This window comes from Lepisma saccharinum, chromosome 30 (assembly GCF_977018435.1).
Source record: "Lepisma saccharinum chromosome 30, izLepSacc3.1, whole genome shotgun sequence".
Classification (NCBI taxonomy): Eukaryota; Metazoa; Arthropoda; class Insecta; order Zygentoma; family Lepismatidae; genus Lepisma; species Lepisma saccharinum.
The window spans coordinates 2537414-2559829 of NC_139258.1; the positions used below are offsets into that span (position 1 = coordinate 2537414).

The 22416-nt window shown below is 39.0% G+C and overlaps 1 protein-coding gene and 1 pseudogene across 5 annotated transcripts in view; one reads left to right on the plus strand and one right to left on the minus strand.

The window, feature by feature from the left end:
- The window catches only part of LOC145981803 (multiple PDZ domain protein-like), a 963820-nt gene that overhangs the window by 779702 nt on the left and 161702 nt on the right, over nt 1–22416 (minus strand). The window lies entirely within an intron of this gene.
- On the plus strand, nt 320–21471 carry LOC145981993 (uncharacterized; annotated as a pseudogene).

Here is a 22416-nt window from a genome sequence, read left to right on the forward strand (position 1 = left end):
AACCAGGGAGCTCACACAATGGTTAGGCAATGTCACCGACTTTGACGTCAGAGTTACGGAAAATTCCACGTTTTGACTGCTTACAGCGCCATTTTTTACCCTGGTGGCGAGAATTGGAACTATATATATATATATATATATATATTTTTTTTGCATAATTCGCGAGCGCATTGCTTCATTATCATATCTACGAAGTTTCAGACTGCTACTCTCATTACAGCCCGTGCTGTACCACTCTGAACACCGTCACTTTAATTATAACCACCTGGTATAAAAACCTTATACCTTCTTCATGTGTCGTTTTTGTTGCAGATATACCATGACTGAACCTATATTAACTCAAGAAATTAAAAGAAGCGCTGTGATTGTGGCCTTACATGCAAAACACAAGGATTTACAAATTGCTAGGTTCCTGAATGTTGCCAGATCATTTGTCCATAAAGTTCGGAAAGAGTTGGAAGCCTCCGGTTGGAATGTTTCAAGAGTTTCGAAGCGAAAAAGGCATTCTCGACGTTCTGACATTATCAGGACACCAGAATTTGTCCGAAAGGTTCAGGGAATTATCAATGATACTCCCGGAAAGTCAATGAGGGCCATTGCAAAGGAACTCAAGGTGTCAGAGGGCACAATTAGAACATTGGTTCATGAAGACATTCGATACAAGTCGTAAGCGATGAGGAAAGCTCAATTCATGTCTGCAAAAACAGAAGAGAATCGTCTGATCCGTGCAGAACGGTTACTCACCAAAATCAAAAACCCTGAGGAACATGGCATGCTGTGGTTTTTCTCCGATGAGCAAAACTTTGATCAAGACCAAAAGGTTAATCGCCGAAATGACAGATGGTTATGTAAGGACTCTTCTGAAGTTCCAAAAGTTATGCATACCAAGTTTCCAGCAACTATGATGGTTTTAGGAGTTGTGAGTAACGAAGAACATGTCATGCCACCCCACTTCTTTCAATAGGGTCTTCGAGGTAATGATACAGACTACATTGAGGTTCTGCAAAGTGTTGTTAAGCCCTGGATAGACAGTGTACGCAGTGGCAGGCCGTACGTATTTCAACAGGACTCTGCTCCTTCTCATAAGGCTCACATTACCCAAGAATGGATGTCAGCCAATCTCCATGACCATATCACACCCAACTTGTGGCCTCCTAACTCTCCAGACCTTAATCCCTTGGACTATTATGTGTGGAGCGTTGTTCAAAGAGAGACTAATAAACATCCACACATCACCAAAGAATCATTGAAGGCAACCATTGTCAAGGTGATGTCGGAAATAAACAAATACCACTTGATTAAGGCCTGTCAACGCTTTCGGTCCCGTCTCGAGAAAGTTATTTAGGCTGAAGGCCTGTATATATTCTATATTTATTTTATAGAATAAACCTATTCAGAAGCTTTTGTTTCTCACGTGTACCAATTTTCATGAAAATATAATTGATTTTGGACGAGGTATGGTTATTTTTCAAAATTTACGTTAATGTCCTCAAATAGCCTTTGCACCCTGTATTAAGCAACAGTGTGCGCATTAACAGGGGGGGGGGGCGGAGGTTGCCGGGATTCCTACACAGAAAACCTTCTTATCCCTACCAGCGGTGTTTTTATCCCCCTCAAAGAAAATGGATTTGAGGCCTAAATTTGGGGAGGCAAAGTTGAACTTGGGACTTCGGGAGGCAGGATTGACAAGTTTTCAATCCCATAATAAGCACAAAACTATCTTGCTAAATAACTAACATATCTGCAATCATAAAAAAATATCTTCACTACTTTGCTCCTCAGGACCCAAGAGGTTAACAGAAGTATCCTTAATTTTTACATTTAGTAATCTGAAAATTTGGGGGAAGGGGCAAGTGGCCCCCGCTTGCCCTCGCCAAGTTACGCCTCACAGTCGGCGGAAGACTGTATTAGAATTGCTACCTTTCTTCCTAACACTGTCCCAACACGACTGCCTCCACAGCGCTGCGATTGCAACATATTATAGCCACATATCACCTCTAACTGCCTGCATACGAGCGTCGCGTTTCCGACCACTATAGAGCGTCTCAACCTTAAAAGTCAGTATGGGTTAAATGGAGCGCGGCGTTGCCAGATCAACAAACGGAGGAGCATCGAGTCGCTGTTGATCGCTAATGATTGCAACAAATGTACTTCCTTAATACCGTATAAGAAATCTTCAAAATCTATGTATTTGATGCATTTTGGAAAAAGAAACGATAGTTATCTCAAGAATTGCATGTAAATGTTTATATTTCGACGTAACTATTTACTATTTTACATTTGCATTATATGTGTAATACACGACGCAACTATTGTTACTTCTATCGTTGAATGTTGTATCCTTTACATAAACAGAATTAAATAAAATGCAAAAACAAACATTAAGATATTCTTTTCCGGAAAATGAAGCACACTGCACTTCCTTCGAACCGGGGCACCTGCCTGCAACTGAATTGTAACCTCGGTGGCGCGCAATGAATTTGATACGCGAGACAGCCCGCATACACAAACTACGATTGCGGAATAAATAACGGTGCTGTGGAGTAACAATGCATTCTAAAAATAACTTCAAACAATGGTCAACACTTTTCTCGCTTCGTCTGCATGTGTATCGCGACAAACTGAAAAGTTTCTCGCTAACCAACTTTTTCGTGTTACGGTCTGATGATTTATACAAAATATCCAATGTGTATATATATATATATATATATATATATATATATATATATATATATATATATATATATATATAACTCTCCTCGTAAGCAAATTAATTCACTCAGGCGAGGAATATCATATCTACAAACATCATAGATCCCGTAGGAAAAAACTGGCGAAGTTATTCAAGCGGTTTGATACTTATGGCTTTTGAACTATTTACTAGAAAAAAAAATATTTTGCAAAATGGCATATTATGAAAAAATCAGATCACATGAATTTATGACAGGTTATATAATGCAGTTAGTAAATAGAGCATAAAAAACTCTACAGGATAATGATTTCACTGTTTGAAATTTTTTACTTCTACATTTAGTAAATTTTGTAACATCTGGCAACGCAGCGGTGGTAGAGAAGGACAGAGCTTTTGGCAAAACTCATGTATTAGAGAGAGAGGGAAGTACTCCATATTTACTTCCATACTGACTTTTAAGGTTGAGACACTCTATAGCGCCATGTATGGACGCCATCGGAAATTACTTTCTGAACGCCCCTCGTAGTTTCAATAACGGAGCAGTTCTACCAATTTCGAAAAGAAGAAAAACTGAATAGGAAATATCTCTGACTTAAAAGAAGAAGCTTTTCTTCGGGACAATAAATTCACTTATTAAAAACAGAGACGTTTGGCAACACTATCCAAGAGTTAACGGGGAAGTAGCGAGGGGAGAGAAACCGCCATAACCACTACATCAGAGTTAATCAAGTGTGTGGAATATAAAGTTACTTCACGTTGTACACAATTATCCAAAGTTTCAAGAGAAAATTGGATAACATACGGGACGGAAACTTGGTCAATGAAATGTCTGAATTATTTTGTCTAAAACCATCAAACGCCAAAGAAACGAAAAACAAGTTCGAGCAACACAGCTACTAGAAAAATTATTGAAAAAATATCAGGAACAAAACTTCTCCACGACTACAAACGAAGTTATCTTCACAACCATGAGAGTTTTGAGTGCTGAGACGAACCTCTCAAGATTGATGCTGTGGCTGGCATAAAACTCTTCCCGTACTTTCTTGTAAACAGAGAATTGTTTTGGTAATGCTACATCTCGAGAAGTTGGCTCTCCACTAGTTTCTCTCAAGGAAAATTTAATCCAAGATACGATGAGTCATTCTCTCCACGCGGGAACAGTAGGGTATATAGAACTTGCTGAAACTATGCAATTCCTCCAGACCAGTATTGCCACATGAAGGGAAATTCGAACCAAATTTTAAACGAAATGGGATGAAAAATACCAAAATTCCATGGAAGTTTTAAGACACCAAATGTACTATTTATTACTATTATTTTAGTGAAGGGAAAAACTGAGTGCAAAAAGGGAAATTTCTCAGATTGTGGCAACACTGCCCCAGACTAGTGTTCCACAACTGTTGATCCGATAACTTTTACCTATTGTAACAACTTAATCTGTTTGTTAGTTTCTTTATGCACAGAAAAGTGACAGTTTAAAGTGGGATCCGAACCACTATGAGCCTCCACCGGGTATCGAACCCGGGACGGCTTGATTAGAAGGCGACGTCGTTACCACTACGAGTAGAAAGGAAAAATAAACACTAAATACAGAGTGTCGCACAAAGGGGTTTACACTATTTGAATGTTAATAACAGAGAAAGTATTACAGATAACCTGATGGAACTTTTTGTATCTGGATCTGTCATGATTAGTGCTTGTTGCCATTCATTTGTTTTTCTTTAATTTCAGTTCAGTTGCTAGTAGTGACAAGTAATTGACAAGATGGCTGGGAACCTTTCCGTTGAGCAACGGAAGTGGATTTTAAAGTGTTTTTGGAAATGTGAGAACATGAAAGAAGTGCCGAGACGATGGCGTGCAGAATTTGATGTATGGACTTCTGGTGGGATCTTGTGAAAGTTTGTACCACTGCTTCCATCCCTCTTTCGTCCGATACTGATTTCTTACTGCCACGCCGTCCCAGATCACACACAGTTCCATCCCTCTCAAACTTGTCGCGTAATTTCGTAATTGTTACACGTGACGGTGGCGCAGAATCAAATTCTGCCCGCCATCGTCTCTGCAATTCTTTCATGTTCTCACATTTCCAAAAACACTTTAAAATCCACTTCCGTTGCTCAACGGAAAGCTTCCCAGCCATCTTGTCAATTACTTGTCACTACTGGCAACTGAACTGAAATTAAAGAAAAACAAATGAATGGCAACAAGCACCAGATACAAAAAGTTCCATCAGGTTATCTGTAATACTTTCTCTGCTAATAACGTTCAAATAGTGTAAACTCCTTTGTGGGACACACTGTAGTTTCTGAAAAGAACAGTAACAGAATGTTCATCCCTACGGACTGGCAATTAAACGAAGAACGAGCCACGCCATCTTCCAAAGTACCTTGAGAAAGGAAATCTTAGGCGAGACAAACGATATGCTCTGGAGAAGATGGGAAAGAAGTAAGGCATCCGCTCACGGTTACATTGTCTCTTGAGCAGAGTGCGAATTAACGTGGGGGACGTGGGTGCCGGGGATTCACTTCCCCCCTTAAAAAATGGTATCCCGACAAGAAAAAATTGAATCCCTGCCGGGATGTTTTGTCCCTCCCCCCAAAAAATGTAATTGAAAGCATATAGGATACAATTTCCTAACTATGGAAGAAACTCCACTGAAAAAGCAGTTAATTTTCAAAACAATTGCAATTTACTTAGTCTGAAGTAATATTTTGAAATAGCTCTTTGCTTATTTGCAGAGTTTTTACAAAAAGCTTCTAGAGAAACGCAGTTGCTCTGCTCATCGTCAAATAAACTACGAAAGCCTATACCTCATTTGATATAACCTGTCCCGCTTTCCGCGCTATGAGTGTCTCAACCTTAAAAGTCAGTATGAAAGTAAATGGAGCACTTCCCTCTCTCTCTAATACATGAGTTTTGCCAATAGCTCTGTCCTTCTCTACCACCACTGCGTTGCCACATGTTATAAAATTAACAAAATGTAAAAGTCAAACATTTCAAACAGTGAAATCATTATCCTGTAGAGTTTTTTATGCTCTATTTACTGACTGCATTATATAACCTGTCATAAATTCATGTGATCTGAATTTTTCATAATTATGCAATTTTGCAAAACGCTTAATTTTTTTCTAGTAAAAACTTCAAAAGCCATAATTATCAAACCGCTTGAATAACTTCGCCAGTTTTTTTTTTCTACGGGATCTATGATGTTTGTAGATATGATATTCTTCGCCTGAGTGAATTAATTTGATTACGAGGAGAGTTATATACAGGGTTATTATAAATGATTGACCCGATTTCATAAATTCACTGTAGCTTTATTATTTGACATATTGTCAATAAACTTTGCAGACATATAGAAAAACTCAAAAAGTTTTTTTGTGTTGCAGATTCGCTTCTGATTTCTGCCACGAGAGCGCAGCAGTGAGAATTTATTCAATATGGCGACAGGCAGAGATAAAGCTTATGTTGTTCTAGAGTTCATAGCGTATGACTTTGTCATCAGGTGTCAGGGCTTCAATCGCTTCCGTAAGATCTTCCAAACGGTAGGCTATGGAATGTTCAGCTCTCTGGTTGCTTTGTTCGTCGACTTCTGTGGGCTTCGTGCAAAACTCGCTCGCACGCGTTCAACCGTTTCTTCAGTCACTGTAGGCTGACCAGTTGATTTATCCTTACAGAGGCATCCTGAAGCTGTAAATTGTGCATACCATCGCCGAATGGACTTGGCAGTTGGTGGATCTTTGTTGAACTTCGTTCGGAAGTGTCGTTGCACTGTTACGACAGACTGAAGTGAATGAAACTCGAGCACAAAATAAGCTTTCTCTCTGCCTGTCGCCATATTGAATAAATGCTCAATGCTGCACTCTCGTGGCAGAAATCAGAAGCGAACCTGCAACAAAAAAAAACTTTTTGAGTTTTTCTATACGTCTGCAAAGTTTCTTGACAATATGTCAAATAATAAAGCTACAGTGAATTTATGAAATCGGGTCAATCATTTATAATAACCCTGTATATACAGGGCTAGCATAAATGATTCATTCGTTTTGAAAAGGCTATATTTTCAAAAGTATTACACGCACACACATGAAAGATATATGAAAAGAACCACAAACTCACCAAGTTTATACACCCTCTACAAATGTTCGATATGTGCCCGTTTGGTTACACGACACACGTCCAGACGATACTCGAGCTCATTCCATACATTTTGTATCATAGTCCTGTCAATGGTCTGCACTGCAGCACTGATGCGTTCTTTGAGCTCGACTAAGGATTGCGGTAGAGGGGGTACGTAAACAAGGTCCTTAACGTACCCCCACAGGAAGAAGCGCAGGGCATTAAATCACGAGATCTGGGAGGCCAGGGGAACAAAGCTAGGACATCCTCACAAATACGCCCAATCCAGCGATGCGGAACTTCATCGTATAGGTAGTCACGAAGTGGGATGTTCCAATGAGGGGGTGCCCCGTCTTGTTGGAATACAAAATCCCTGAAGTCAGCACTGAGTTGCGGGAACAACCACAACTGCAACATATCCAGGTAACAATTACCGGTCACAGTTTGCTCAGCGAAGAAAAAAAACGGCCCATACATCTTTGTTTGTGACACTGCACAGAAAACATTCACCTTTGGCAAATCTCTTTCAACTGTCACGACTGCACGTGGGTTTTCCGTGCCCCAGAATCGCACATTATGGCGATTCACGTTCCCGGATAAGTGGAACGTTGCTTCATCGCTGAATATCAACTTGGCAGCGAAATAATTGGTGTAAATATTCAACATTTTCTTCTATCTCTTCTAACTATATTCTCTGTGAGAGTAAATGTTAAAAAGTAACTTCCTCTGAGCTTCCAGCCCTTCCAAAAAAGAAACAAACGAACTTAAATTCTCCATGATAAAATATTGTCTTTCTTGTACAGCGTTAGGTTGATCGTCTCCAGATGATGACGTCAGGACTGAGCGCTTTGGCCTGAGTGTCTAAGATGGTCTTGGTCCGAATCGGCAGCAGATGTCGCCTAGAGCACCGTTCCATCCGCAGACTCAGCCAATCTCCGTTGTCCGAATTGGCGGCAGACGTGGAGTCGGAGGGGAGAACTGAAAGGCGCGAAATATGCACGCTTCAACTCGCTCTGACCCTGCGCTTGGCAGCCATATTGCAACTTCCGCTTTGCGGAGACAACTTTTACTGAATAGACAATGTAAAACTCAGTGATTCTTGGACATTTTATCGATAACACCGAATGCAGAAAAATTGAAAATGAAGAAATCGCACGTCACATTTTTAATATGAGTAGTAAATAGGTGGAAATCATTGTAATGTGTGGTTGGCGCCTGCCTTCTGCTTCAGCACTGTGCGCCTGCGCCCCAGAGCGCGACGAGTGACGTTCCGGCTGACACCTGGCGAGAAATGTGACAACCGTACTGCAAGGGGACGTAGATTCGGACGACTTCGACGGCACACGATAGCAACGGGAGAGGACGGGACGGAGCGCTTGCCAATTCGGACACGGCCTTCATTCGCACAGTGCTCTCAAGAACTGTGTGCAGAACAGTACAACCGCATGTGTACTCAAAGAGCAATGTTTCAGAATTTTCCCACACCATCTGAAACTAAATTTTCCGACGCTGCTTCTCCGCTGCGTCTATTCTAACTTGAAGGGAAAATTCAAGTATACCCTATCCCAGGAAACTATGAAGGAAGATCGCGCATAGCGGCAGAGAAAGGGGAGAAATCGAGTGGCCAGAGCGAAGCGGTACACGCTGCTGCAAAGGCTGGTAACTGCAGTCGCTTCCCCCTCCATGCAATCCCGTTCCCTCTCATGTGTTCATTGGCGGAGTCGTTTCGCCTCACTACTTGCGCAGATACTAGTTTTCGTTCGCTTGGTCTAGAGATACCGGGGACTGAGTATAGATCAATTTGACGCAAAAATTTTCCAAACGTTGTGCACGAATTTTTCTATACATTTTTAGGTAATGTATCTCAAAAACCGGTTCGACTTTACGTTTTCTGCCATGGCGTCCAGCCGGAGCCCAGAGATGGAAAGGAGTTGAGGTGAATGCTTGGTTTTGTTTGCTAGCAGAAACACCAATGAACCAGTGTTAAATTTAGCTTCGTGCAGTATCTTCAGAAAATCTGCTAAACAAGCTCTAAACAGATATGATAAAGGTGTCTGGCACAGTTTACGAGTGTTTACTTTCGCGAATCTTTCACGTCAGGTTGCAGTTTTCTTTGACATGATCCTAAGTGGAAAATGTTCTGGGATGTAAAACCGATCGTAGCGTTGTGTTGGAACACTCCATTTGTATCTAGGACCGTGAACGAGAATTTAAATAGGTTTCAAGTTGCACTAGACGCTCGGGTGATTCAGCAACGATTTTTACATTTTTTTTCTTCTTGGAAAGTGAAGGGTTTCGAAAAACAACATGGTTTTTCACATTCTGAACGGGGAGGGAGTCAACCCTTCTTTTTTTTAAAGATTTTTTGCATCTAGTACTTCGTATAGGTATGTTTCACCCACGTCACAAACTGTTGCATTGTGGCTTCGAGCAGCCATGATTGAGGCCAGTTCTTGTAAGCGGGAGACACTAACACAGACATTCGTGAATTAAAACAAACGTGCAGTTGGTGCAGATGTAACGAACGCTACGTGGTGGATATTTCCTTGCAAACGATAAATAAAATTGGCCACAAACATGGCGACTGTGCGCATCCTGACGTCACATGACGAACCTATACTGCAAACCAACAACACTAATTGAATATGCAGCATTGATTTCAAGAACAAACTTGACATGTCGTTTTTAGAAACATATTTTGTGAGCAAGGAAACAAAAAAGTATATTTTTATAGCAAACCGTATATGTAATGTAAGAAGTAGACTGAAATATGCTTCTATTACACTCCTTTAAATAAAACTAAGTGATCTTTATGTATTCAGATGTGCTGATAACGAATATCACATCCGTTTTCCTGTATCACCTAAATTTTTTGCAGAACACCCACATTTTATAGTTTTATGCTTTCAGGTCTCCGCACCCTGCTCCGCATCCGGCTTAACGTTTGGTTCCTAGCAAATGGATAAGAACCTTTTAGCGACCTTGTGTGTTTATGACTGGCACTTAATATCTGGCAGTAGAGTAATTTCCTGTTTCTCTGTTAAAATTTGTTCTTTTGTGGGTTAGTCGAGTCTTAACTTCCTTTCCGATAACTTCGCGAGTAGCCATATTTTATGTTTGTGTATGTTCGTGAAATTGTGAATGTAATATTGTGTATAGTGAAGTGAAGTGCAAGTTGTATTTTAACAAAACGATAAGAGCATTCATAATTGCTTTTTAAAGAAATATATTATAACTCAATTAATGAGTTCGCCATGTCACGTAAATGTGTGAATAACCCGAACTTGTTTTGTTATGTTTGCGGGGAATTTACTTAGAAGTCACAGAGAAATACTATCACTCCTATAGTGAAAAAAGCATATGAGTTTTATTTTGGAAGTAAAGTAGACGAGGGAAAAGCTGGGCACCAGGTAAAATTTGTTGTAGTTGTTCGCGAACTTTACGTGGTTGGCTTAATGGCACTCACAAATCAATGCCCTTCGGAAACCCTGTAATATGGACAGAACAGAAAGATCATACTACGGATTGTTACTTCTGTTTAACAAACATAGTGGGATATAGTTCTAAATCAAAACATTCTACATTTTTTCCTGATGTTCCTTCAGCCAAGAGGTCATGATTTTATACCAATTCCTAAGCCTCCTAAAGAATGGACAGTGGATGAAACAGAACCAAGCAGTGCTTCTCCAGATGACGAACCTGGACCCTCATACTCAAACACCAATCCAAATTTTCCTGATCCAAATATACCTCACTTTAATTCCCAATCCGAACTAAATGATCTAGTCAGAGACCTCAACCTTTCTAAAGTTCAAGCGGAATTATTAGGTTCTCGTCTCCGAGGGTGGAATTTATTACAAGATGGTGTTAAGGTGTCATATCGGAAACGCCAACAATCACTGACACATTTTTTTTCTGTTAGTAATGAGTTAACTTACTGCAATGATGTAGAAGACCTTCTGCAAGAACTTGGAAGGAGTCACAACCCATACAAGTGGAGACTATTTTTAGATTCATCTAAGAATAGTTTAAAAGTAGTATTGTTGCATAATGGGAATATATACACCCATCAGTACCCCTTGCCTATTCTTCCACCATGAAGGAAACGTATGAAAATATGGATACAATATTAAAAGTGATATATTATGAAAAATTTGGTTGGCAGATATGCGGAGACCTCAAAATGATTGGTATACTGTTAGGCATGCAGTCTGGGTTTACAAAATTTTGTTGCTTTCTTTGCGAATGGGACAGCCAGGCAAAAGATAAACATTACAACATTGTGGATTGGCCCATACGGAAAAACTTAATTCCTAGAGAGAAGAGTGTTAGGAATCACCCTCTACTTGAGAAAGACAAGATTTCGTTACCACCGTTGCATATAAAGTTAGGGCTGATGAAAAAATTTTGTTAAGGTTTTGGATAAAGACGGTGAGGGTTTTGGGTACTTGAGAAAAACATTCCCTAAACTCAGTGATTGTAAGTTAAAACAAGACATATTTATTGGGCCGCAAATCCGTGAGATCATTCTTGATAACAACTTTGTGGAATTGCTAACAGAAAAAGAGAAATGCGCATGGTTAGCTTTCAGACAAGTATGCTGTAATTTTCTTGGAAATGTGAAAACTGACAACTACAAGGAACTTGTTAAGAACTTGTTGAAGTGTTATCAGCGCATGGAGTGCAATATGTCCTTGAAAATTCACTTTTACATTCGCATTTGGACTTTTTCCCCCCTAACTTGGGCGCGGTTAGTGACAAATGTGACGAGAGATTTCACCAAGATATTTGTGTCATGGAGAAACGATATGTAGGAAATTCCGGTACAGAACATGTTAGCAGACTACTTTTGGAACCTCAAGGAAGAGGTTTCTGGTGGCAGTTACAAAAGGCAGAGTTCAAGAAAGAAACTTTGAAAATGTGAATAAAAATGTGTTTTTTTCCTTTTTTTTTTGCATGAAATTTCTTCATTGGACACTCAAAATCGGTCATATATATATATTTCAATTTTTTTATTTTTCATAGTTATTCACTTCAATATTTCAATCTTATTTCATGAGCAAACAAACAAAAATAATTTCAAATTTCGATGTATTATTACAAAGGGAATTACATTTTTATTAGAAACAAAAAATGAAAATCCAGGGAAAACGATAGGTGATACAGCATTTATACTTTCAGATTTGGATTCAGCAAGGTCGAATTATAAATAATTACCTATTTTCGTTCAAAGGAGCAAAAAAAAGTTTGAATTTGTTCATCAGTGTTATCTGGTCATCAATCTACAAATCGCATGAAAATACCGTGGAGAGAACACAGAAGAAATTTTTGAGGTATTTATATTATATAAAAAGCCAGTACAATATAATGAGCCATATCAAAATTTGCTGCATGAATTTAATTTTAAAAGCCTTTGTAATAGGCGGAATATTCTGTATCACTTATACTTACATAAAACTGTAAACGGTATATTAGACAATAGTTATTTCCTCAGTCAACTACAATTCAATACCAGAAAAAGTAATTTACGTGGGCGAAACTTACTGATTCCGAAAATTCCCAAAACTGAGAAATATAAAAGCAGCCCATTAAGTAGAATGTGTGATTTGTATAATACGCTTTCAATGAATAACCAGGCCTTAGATTTATCATTGCCATTCAAACTATATAAAAAAATGATTGAATCAGAATTATGACAAAAATACACTGTAATCATTCCGGTATCACTATTCTCCCATTATTTTCCATTGTATTCTACAATTATATATCTATAGGTATTTTATGTATGTAATTATTGCACAACTCTTTGTTCTAGTATGGTGAAAGACAAGAGAAAGCGTCAGATTGTTTAATTTCATTATTGATTATGTTATTGATGTATGTTTATATATTTGCTAATTGTATTGTTTTCTTTGTTTTTTTTCCTGCCGTCTGTAATTGGAAGTTTACCTCTGTTGAGGGCAGTAAATAAATATATAAATAAATAAATAAATATAAAAATGGATGTGTGTGTGTGTTTGTTCCGGCATAACTCTCGAACGCCTGGAGCGATTTTAACCAAACTTGGTTAACGTATCACTTGCAATCTGGAAAGAAATACTGTGGGGGTAAGACACCCTTAGCGCCTCTAGGGGTGGGGTAGGAGGGGGTGACATGTAACAATAATCGAAAACGACCGATATTAGTGTGGAATCCATAGTTTTCTGGGTCGCTAAGATGAATAGTGACACTCCAAATGTCGTTCAATTCCAAGTTCATTTTACACTATAGTTAGAATTCATTATTTCCCTGTCTAATAGAAGATTGGCATAAATAATTAACCGGGCAATGTCGGGCAATCAGCTACTTTAGTATAAAAATCGACAACTTACGATTGATTTAGTTTCTTTAGCGTCACAATTCTGCCACTTTTCGCTAATCGCAACGGTGAGGTGATAAGTTGAAATGGATGAAGGGACAAACATACAAGTATTCAACGCAACACGAGCGCCACGCAGGATTATACGGACTGCGAGTCCAGGCGCCACAGCCTCATTAGCAACAATGCAGTTACAATAGTGTAATCCGTGTGCTTGCCTTGATGTTTGCGTGCCTTCACAAACAGTTTAGACTGAATACTTAGTCTTAAGAGTTCGGACAATTAGGTGCTGCACCTACAAAAAAAAATAATGTTGGGCGCTTCCACATATGGTTTCTCGCATCTTACATATTATCGACATATAGGCCCATTCCGTTGTCCATTCCTCCCCCAAATTTGTACCTAAACATGAATTTTGCACTTATTCTGCCCTTAAAGCATGGTTGCAGTGAGCGAATTAACGTAAAACTGTACGATTATACGTGTGACCTTTTCTCTCCGCGACAATCGACTCCAAGTATAAACGTGGTGATGTCAGACACACCTAGTCTTCGTTTATTTGTGCGAAAACACAAAATTGCCTTTAGTTTTTGATTTACCCTCGTATGTGACGTTCTATAAATAGAGGGAACTTTTTTGAGGGAAATTCTACGAAAATGGAAATTCTTCCTGGCCGATAAACGATTAAGCTTTGGGTTCACCAACAGAGAAAGCTACAACATAATCCAGTACAACTCATTCCTTTTATATCCAGACACCAGTGCTAGGGATGAGTGAAGGTAAAGACTTAACGATTCTATACTTGTGACTGTATATCTAATCAAAGTACCGGGTGTCCGAGAAGTCTTTCCCTGATTACAAACTTTATTCATATCCGCTATATGCAATGTAGAGATGTGAAAGTGGTGCCAAAATGTTGGAAAACTAACCAAGTTTATTTGTTGAATAAATTATATGAATAAAGTTGGTAATCAGGGAAAGACTTCTGGGACACCCGGTATATCTTCATTTATCATAAAAATTTCTTTTTAATGTTTAAAATGAAAAATTACATCATACACATGAATGTACTTAAGGTTTTCTTGATTTTTTTGCATCTGCACCTATTTTTTTCTGCACATTGTTCTTGCGCTAAAGATCCAGTCTCTACTAATTAGTGTAAAATCAATGAGAAATCAAAGGACAAATTATTTCGAATTCTTCATGAAAAATAACAATGATAGAAAATATAAAAGAGGGAAATTGATTGCATAAGTTAAACGTACGTGCGTATGAGTGTGTGAGAGATACAGAGACAGAGAGAGAGTAGTAGTTGCAGATCATCCAATTTATGCACAGATAGACTAATCGGGACTGGACCTACAGTTTAAAGTAGGATGGGATTCGAACACCTGTGCAATGTGCCTCCAGCAGGTAACGAATCCGCGACCCAACTCAATCCTAACTGTTCGCTGTAAACGACTTGTAACCTTAAAAGCTATGCAATTCTGTATCTTTCAGGGTGATCCGGGTTGCATATTTATAAGGATACGGGCCAAAGATGTCATCCTTTGATAGTCCAGGTTATTCAACCCCGACGTTATCCGTTCACCTTCGCTCGCTCTATTTGATTAAGATTTTAGATACGACATGAAAGCGGAAAACAGCCATCCCCCTTCCACGAAGCGTATTGATTGGTTTGTAACCGGCATGCAAAGAAGGATAAGGGTATCATTACGTGTGGTCCCAGACGATTCATTCAAACATGATTCACGGCGGAGTCCCACGATCACTACAGCAACTTCCAGCAATAAGGGAATGGAAATTTAACAAATTCTTCGTTTACTGCATTTATGCGAGGACTTAAACTTTCCACTGGGTTAGAAAGTATTTACACTTGAAACGTTCTTCGCATGCAAGGATGTTGCTTGATTTTCGCAGGATTTTGCACAAATAAAATATCTGTTTAAGTATCGTAGGCCACTAAATAGTGGATAATAAGTGTTGGGTCTTCAAATATGCATGTTAACGTAACAAATCAAGTTTCTTCAACATTTTTAAAAAAATAAACGACCAGCAATAAAATAAGAAGCTTTGATGACGATGACGATGCATTAAAATTGCATATGGGGAAAAAACACCTTTTAAAAAAATGTATTTATTTATTATCTTAATAGGATTACATTTAAGCCGTGCAATATTTCATTTAGTTCATTATTCATATAAGTAATGGCTTGATGCCCACCCTGTATAGTAAACCAAGAGTAACGGGTTCGAATCCCGGCCTAGGCATGAATGTTTGTGAGTGTGCATTCATCAATTTTGTCATATCATCACTCATCATCATCTTCGCAAATTAGCCAAAGTGGCACAAAAAGCTAAGTAAAATCAATAAATCAATCAATCAATCAACCTATATAGTAAAAATGTCTATATAATAAAACTACGTCTACACAAAATGAGACTATTTAAAATGTTTACATGATTTGTAGAATATATAGGGTGTTCCGTACATGACGCCGAATTAGAAAATTAAATAAAAATAGGGAAAATATAATGAAAATAGTTATATTTCACCTATATGCAAGCAGTAACATCTCCCATTTACGTATGAAAGACAATGTCAGGCATATGTCCACCCCTACTGAGTCTGCATGCATTTATATGCTCCACAAAATTATTGATAACCCTCTCGCAGATGTCTGTCCCGATGCCTCCAGTCACCCGTATGATTTCCGCCTTCAGTTCCAAAAGGGTTTGTGGTTTGTTGGCGTACACCTGTGATTTCACAACCCCCCATAAGAAGAAATCACAGGGTGTAAGATCACACTCCACCTGCCAAAACCCACACCACACAGTCGTTCTCAGCGGATGGATGGATTTCACGCTCCTGGATTATTCGAGGATTTTCGGAAGGAAACCACAACAAACGAGTCAAAACAATTGAGGCTACATTGATCGGCATGGCAACAGATGCCAACATTGGCAAAAACAGGTCTGCCAACCTCGAAACAAAACAATAGCACTCGATTCTAATTCGGCGTCCTATATGGAACACCCTTTATATTGAAAAGAAATCGGAAGTAACGGATGTGTGGGTGTGGATATGGAATCGACTTTTCGCGGAAAGAGAATGAAAATTTTAACTAATTATGTGTTGAGAGGGGGGACGGCGAGCACTGAAAATAATGTAGACTGCGAGTTAGAATTTATAGACATGTGAACGTAGAAGACGGCAGAACTGCGCTTTGCTGGTACCGAGTCTGATTGTCTGAGGAAATAAAAACTGCAACATTCCAGAACAACTTAATACACGTTGCCGGCACGGTACAACGGAGGGTCCAGCCATTGCAGCAAATGACGTGTGGGGCGGTGCAATTTTCTGCCACCCGCCTGATTTCAAGGCCGTTCGTTTAGTACAGTACAGTATTGGCCATGTTATTGGACTCATTACTTGAAAAAATGAAACAGATTAAAGCCCGCATCACACGGAACTGGATATCCAGTAGGTATGCCCTAGTTGGCGCTGGACTGGCTACCCATTTGCTAGTTTTCGCCTCACACGATACTTATCAGCGTACTTGTCGATAGGCTTTTGTTCGCATGAGGGAAGTTGTAATGGCGGCCGCGTGCGATGTAAACAATATCACTTCACATGTTTAAAAGCCGATAACTATTCAACCGAGAGGAATAACGTTTCGTATAAAACGTTATTAGGTACAAAACAATGGCGCTGCTTAAATACATACTTTACAACGTTTACTGTACACGTATGGAAGAATATTTTAGTTGTTTCGGAAACCACAGACAAAAAGTCTCCTTTGCACACTCACAGATTATCTTTACATGGCGAAACTTTGCTCTCACTGGCTGTTCCACAAAATCCAGTCGAGGAAAGCAAGTAGCAACTAGAGCATGTCCTATTCCTCCAAACCAGTCAAGCAGTCAGCCAGGCGGCCATGATTGCTACCTAGAAAGTTAGTTCAGCGCAAACTAGGGCATTCCTACTAGAAATCCAGTTCCGTGTGTTGGGGGCTTAACTCACTTTATGTATAGGTGACGCGCTAGCTACGTTAACGACCGGCTGGCTTTGAAGTCTACGGAGCGCGCCCGCCTGCTGCAACAATCACATTAACGCACAGTGTTGCCACACAGCTACTCTACGCCACCTTGTCCCTCCGCGCACAACCACTTCCCACGGTCTCCACATTGAAGTTGCAAAGTACGGCAACAGCGTATCCGCAGTCATGTGACTGAGACTCCACGTGGAGTAGACGAGCAGAATGACAGCTGCGCCCGTTGGCTGAATGTTGAGTGTGATTGGACGAAAACAACTCGCCCGATATTTATCCCCACCCACGTTTGTGGCGGCGGCTTTCTTCAGTTCTTCGACGTTAACGACGTAAACGCCTGTACTATAGAGAAATTTGACAGATTTAATGTTTTGTAATACACATTCCATTGTTATACACACTGCAAGTACTGTCAGTACTTCGTATAACCACATTTGGCTCTTTTTTAGCCCATTTTAGTCACTGTTTCTGTACAGTTTCTTTATCACCCTTTATTTCTGAACATCAAACCACGTGGTTTATGAAATTACATGTTGCTCCGGAAATACAAATAGAAAACACCCTTACAACAATCACAGTTAATATTATTTCCTTTGTTATAACTAGGGCTAGGATTTTTATGACCTAAAAGTCAAAATATGCAAAATAAAATATGCTCTTATGACCAAAAATTTTACAAAATATGCACTATAATTTGAAAAATATGCCCTTATAACTGGACAGTTTCAAACATCAATATCTAAATGCTGAGATATTTTCACATATGTACTTTTTTTAGTTCACTCTATGGGCTCTGAGTGGCAATGCACAATGAATAATTTCTCTAAATTTTGAAATAAAAATGATAAAGATTTTGCTGCAGTCCAAAAAAAAAATAAACTCTCGAGTAAACATGGGAGTAAGAACGAGTCACTTCGAAAATGACTATATTTCTTGAAAATGCAAAAATATGCTGAATATGACCGATAATCCATCAAAATATGCTCTATCACGCAGAAATGGCCAAATGCAAAAAGCACCTTAATTCAATTAGTTTCTTCACAATACACACTCATATCCAAACCCACACACGTTTACACATTCGTTTCTTCTAAATGTGTATAACTCTCAAACTTTATTTCATTGCTACTATAGAACACTATATATACTAATGTAAATTCATCACATTTTCCTTAGATGTAGCTTTTGCATATATTTTTTACTATATAGGGCATCAAGTCATTATTTGTATTAATTTTGTTCAAAATGAAATGTTGTGTGGCTTAATTGTAACCCTATGGAGATAATAAATAATAATAATAACAACAATATTAATTTCTATATATTTAGGGAACACATCACCCTTACAAAAAAAGATATGCTGTCATAAAAATCATAGCCCTAGTTATAACAAAAAAAATTGCATAAATAACACGGCAAACAATGCACATATTGGTTCCAGGCACTTTTGCCAATATGCAAAGAATCGTGCTGCCATCTCTTGGGACACAGTAAAAGAAAGGATTGTGGGAAACAAGATTATATCGAAGCAGACAAACAGTTTAATCCCATAAAAAAGTTATAACAATCGTGTAATACATTTAGTTAGAACACTTTCAAAACAAGATAATGTGCTTCTTTCTTACAACGAGTCCAATAATTTGACCAATACTGTATATTTGAAGCCAAATTGTTTTAACAAAAGCTCTCCTCCCCAGGAAATTTTTGGTGGGAGGAAAATCTCCCCTTGACTTCCCCTTCCAGGTGGATGAAAAATTACATTCACACATTCGACGAAATGGAACCGTGCTCTGGTTGCACCAAACTCGCTGTTAGATTACAGCTTTTTAAGCTCCGCTAATAGTTTCCAATGGCTGCAGTCCATGGGTGGTCTTTCGAAGAATCCTCAAACAGATACCCGCCGAGTTCATCATTACTGGTGATTTATTAACCGAGATACGCAGCGAAAGAGGCTTACTTATCAACATTTTCACCAACCGCCCCGAAAGAGCCGAGGGAAAGGGGGTGCCTGCGACTCAATGCACGGAAATGAGGTTCATTTTAGCGGGAGCCTCTGCTCTGTGCCAGCTATATCGCGAAATTCACCCGATCGAACGTAACAGTCACTGGTGTCACTTTCACGACAATGAGCACGACAAAGGCTTTGATAAACCGCTGCTAGCCGAGGCACACGAGTCTCATTGGAAAGAAAAAAGGATACACACCGATGCAAACGATAAGAAACGTTTTTATTTCTCAGTGGCCGAATTCGAAATAAATTACTACCGGTGTGGTTACAAGTCGCCACTGACTTCATTGTTTGTAAAGGTCGTCCTAGTTGGTAAAATGCTAATAATACAGTAAGAAAAGTCATTGGAGATCTCACAGCGTCTTCTGTCTACATAACATCAGGGGCACTGACAAGTGGAGACTACCCACATGTGAAAATCAATGAGTGATGACACCTATTCAGAAGATGATGATGAATGTAAATAATAAAATTTTGTTTATGTTGCGATTTTAAGATTTAGCCACTATTATTATTGAAAATTGTAGTAAAACTTATGACTTTCATCTATGTCAGTATATAAGCAATATAATAAAGTTTTATTATTATTGTAAGGATTATATTAATATTATAACACTTAATAATTATAATTATTATAAAGTAATATTGAATTTAATAAGTCTGTTCATGAAAAAAATATAAATATGCTGACCAAGGCAGTAATTTATTTTACTATAAAATATAAACTAAACGTAACGTTTCAACCTTCTAGCAAGGTCTTCATCAGACTCTGTATCAAGAGTTTGATGAAGACAGAGTTTGATCAAGACCTTGCTAGAAGGTTGAAACGTTACGTTTATGTTTTTAATAAAATAAATTACTGCCTTGGTCAGCATATTTATATTTTTTCATAATCATGGAAACAAGGCTTAATTGTGTTATAAGTCTGTTCAAACTAAATTTATTTATTCAAATATTGTGATGAATTTATATGCTATTTATAAAAAATATGAAAAGCCATTATTTTTCGCCTATTGTTACTAATTCAATACTATTTTATAAAAAGCAAATAGTTATGAGATGCTATCACACATTTTCCAGCTCTAGGCATCCAGACCTTGTAAAAAAAAAATCACATGAGAACCCGTCCGCCCCGAGTGGTACCGATCGCCTAAATTTGAGGTTTTGGCTCATGGGCTAAAATGAGGTGTTCGAAGTGTCGTCCTTGCATCTGGATGCAATACGATTCCGCATTGAGTTTCGAATTCTTTCGAACACCCCCGGTTCATTTCGGAATTGGTCACAAGCATGTACAATTCTCTGTACTGATTGTATCCATCCTGTTTGATTCCAACCCCACCTGTCGGAAATGTTCTGTTTTGTAAACAAAGAGCAAACCACTCTGTGTTTACAAAATGCAATCAGTGACGGCTTCTAACCACACATTCGCACACATTATTAGCATTTTACCAACTAGGACGACGTTTACAAACAATGAAGTCAGTGGCGGCTTGTAATCACACATTCGCAATTATCTCGAAAACGGCTCGTTTCCAGACCCATGTTTACCGAGACTTTTTTGCTTCTATTTTCGTGTACTTTCAACTGTGTCAGTTTGCGCCATTACTTATGATAGACCCTGTATATACGCTAGTGTTCTTCCAGATATAAGTTTTGAATAGAATCGAACGTGCAAAACAGAGGACACGTGTACCTAAATTTGGTACAGTTACATCAAGTCATTTGGCGTTCAGCCAGGTGCGTCATCCTGGGAACTGACGAGCACCGTCACCACGAACAATTCCAAGGAAGACACCGTAGTTCGAACGAAAGACGAATAACTCGCACGAAATCCGCGTAGAAGTACAAATACGAGGGGATGCTGAAAAGTTCATAGCCCGATCAAGTTCCCAAACTGTTTAGAGGAAGGTCACATTATGTCTTGAAAGTACATATCCCAAAAGGCATTGCATAATTGACAAGTTTTCTTGTTGTTTCAGGTTTATTAAGTGATCATGTCTGTTCAGCAAGCGAACTCAAAAAAGGTGTCCTGTTTCTCCATGACAATGCCCCTGCCCATCGAGCAGCAGCAACACAGCAGAAATTGCGATACCTGGGCTTTCAGTGTCTTCATCATCCATCCAATTCTCCAGATCTGGCTCCATCGGACTACTTTCTGTTTCCTCAGCTCAAAAAACTCCATTTTGCCTCAGATCAGGAGCTGACTACTGCCGCAGAGTATTGGTGCGAGGAGCAAACTTCATAATTCTTTTTAAGTGGTTTGTAAAAGTTGGAGCACCGGGCCAGAAAGTGCATTGAGCTTCGAGGGGATATTTTGAGTAAGTATGAAGTTTCATCACTCCAAGTGCATTCCTTCTACGTAGGGCTACGAACTTTTCAGCATCCCCTCGTATATATTAACAGGGTTCCTACGTGAACTTGAATTGTATTTTCCATGAGCGTTCCAGAATCTTCAATTTTTGCCAATGTTCCAGCCCTGTCGAGAGATTGCTCCAGAGTCTCCTGGGACAGAGTGAAGGGTTGCCAACTCTGCTACAATTATGTTCACACGTAGTTTTTGTTAAAACTTGAATGCGAATTCCTACTTTAACGAAAATCCTGGACGAGTTACTTTCTCCCATACAGTGCTCTGTTACTATATATTGGGTGTCCCAAAAGTCCGGTCTCCGAGGGAAAGTGGGAAAAATTGTAGTAATGATTATTTCTTGCAGGTAAACGAATGTAGATGAAATCTGTTGTGTACAACACACGTCCACGTTCAAGTGATGATCTCAAAGAAAACATTCGTGCTGCATGCCACGCTATCACACCAACAATGCTACGCAATGTACAAAGAGCTCTCGTATCCATACCTGCAGAGCTCAAGGGGTGCATCACTTTAAAAATTTGTTGTAAAGCTTTTCTACCTGAAACAAAGTCTATATTATCAATATTAAACATTCATCACTTCAAGACTTCCGACTATCCCTATGAGACCGGACTTTTGGAGCACCCGGTATATAAATAATTAAAATTAAAGGGCCTCCCTATTTCGTAGTGGTAACGTCGTCTCCTTGTAATCAAAGGTTCGATACCCGGTGGAGGGACATTGTGGTTCCACTTTAAACTGTAGGTCCAGTCCCGGTTAACCTATGTGTGCATAAAGCGTACTTAAAAACATCAATTCTATATTAAAATTATTATTATTATA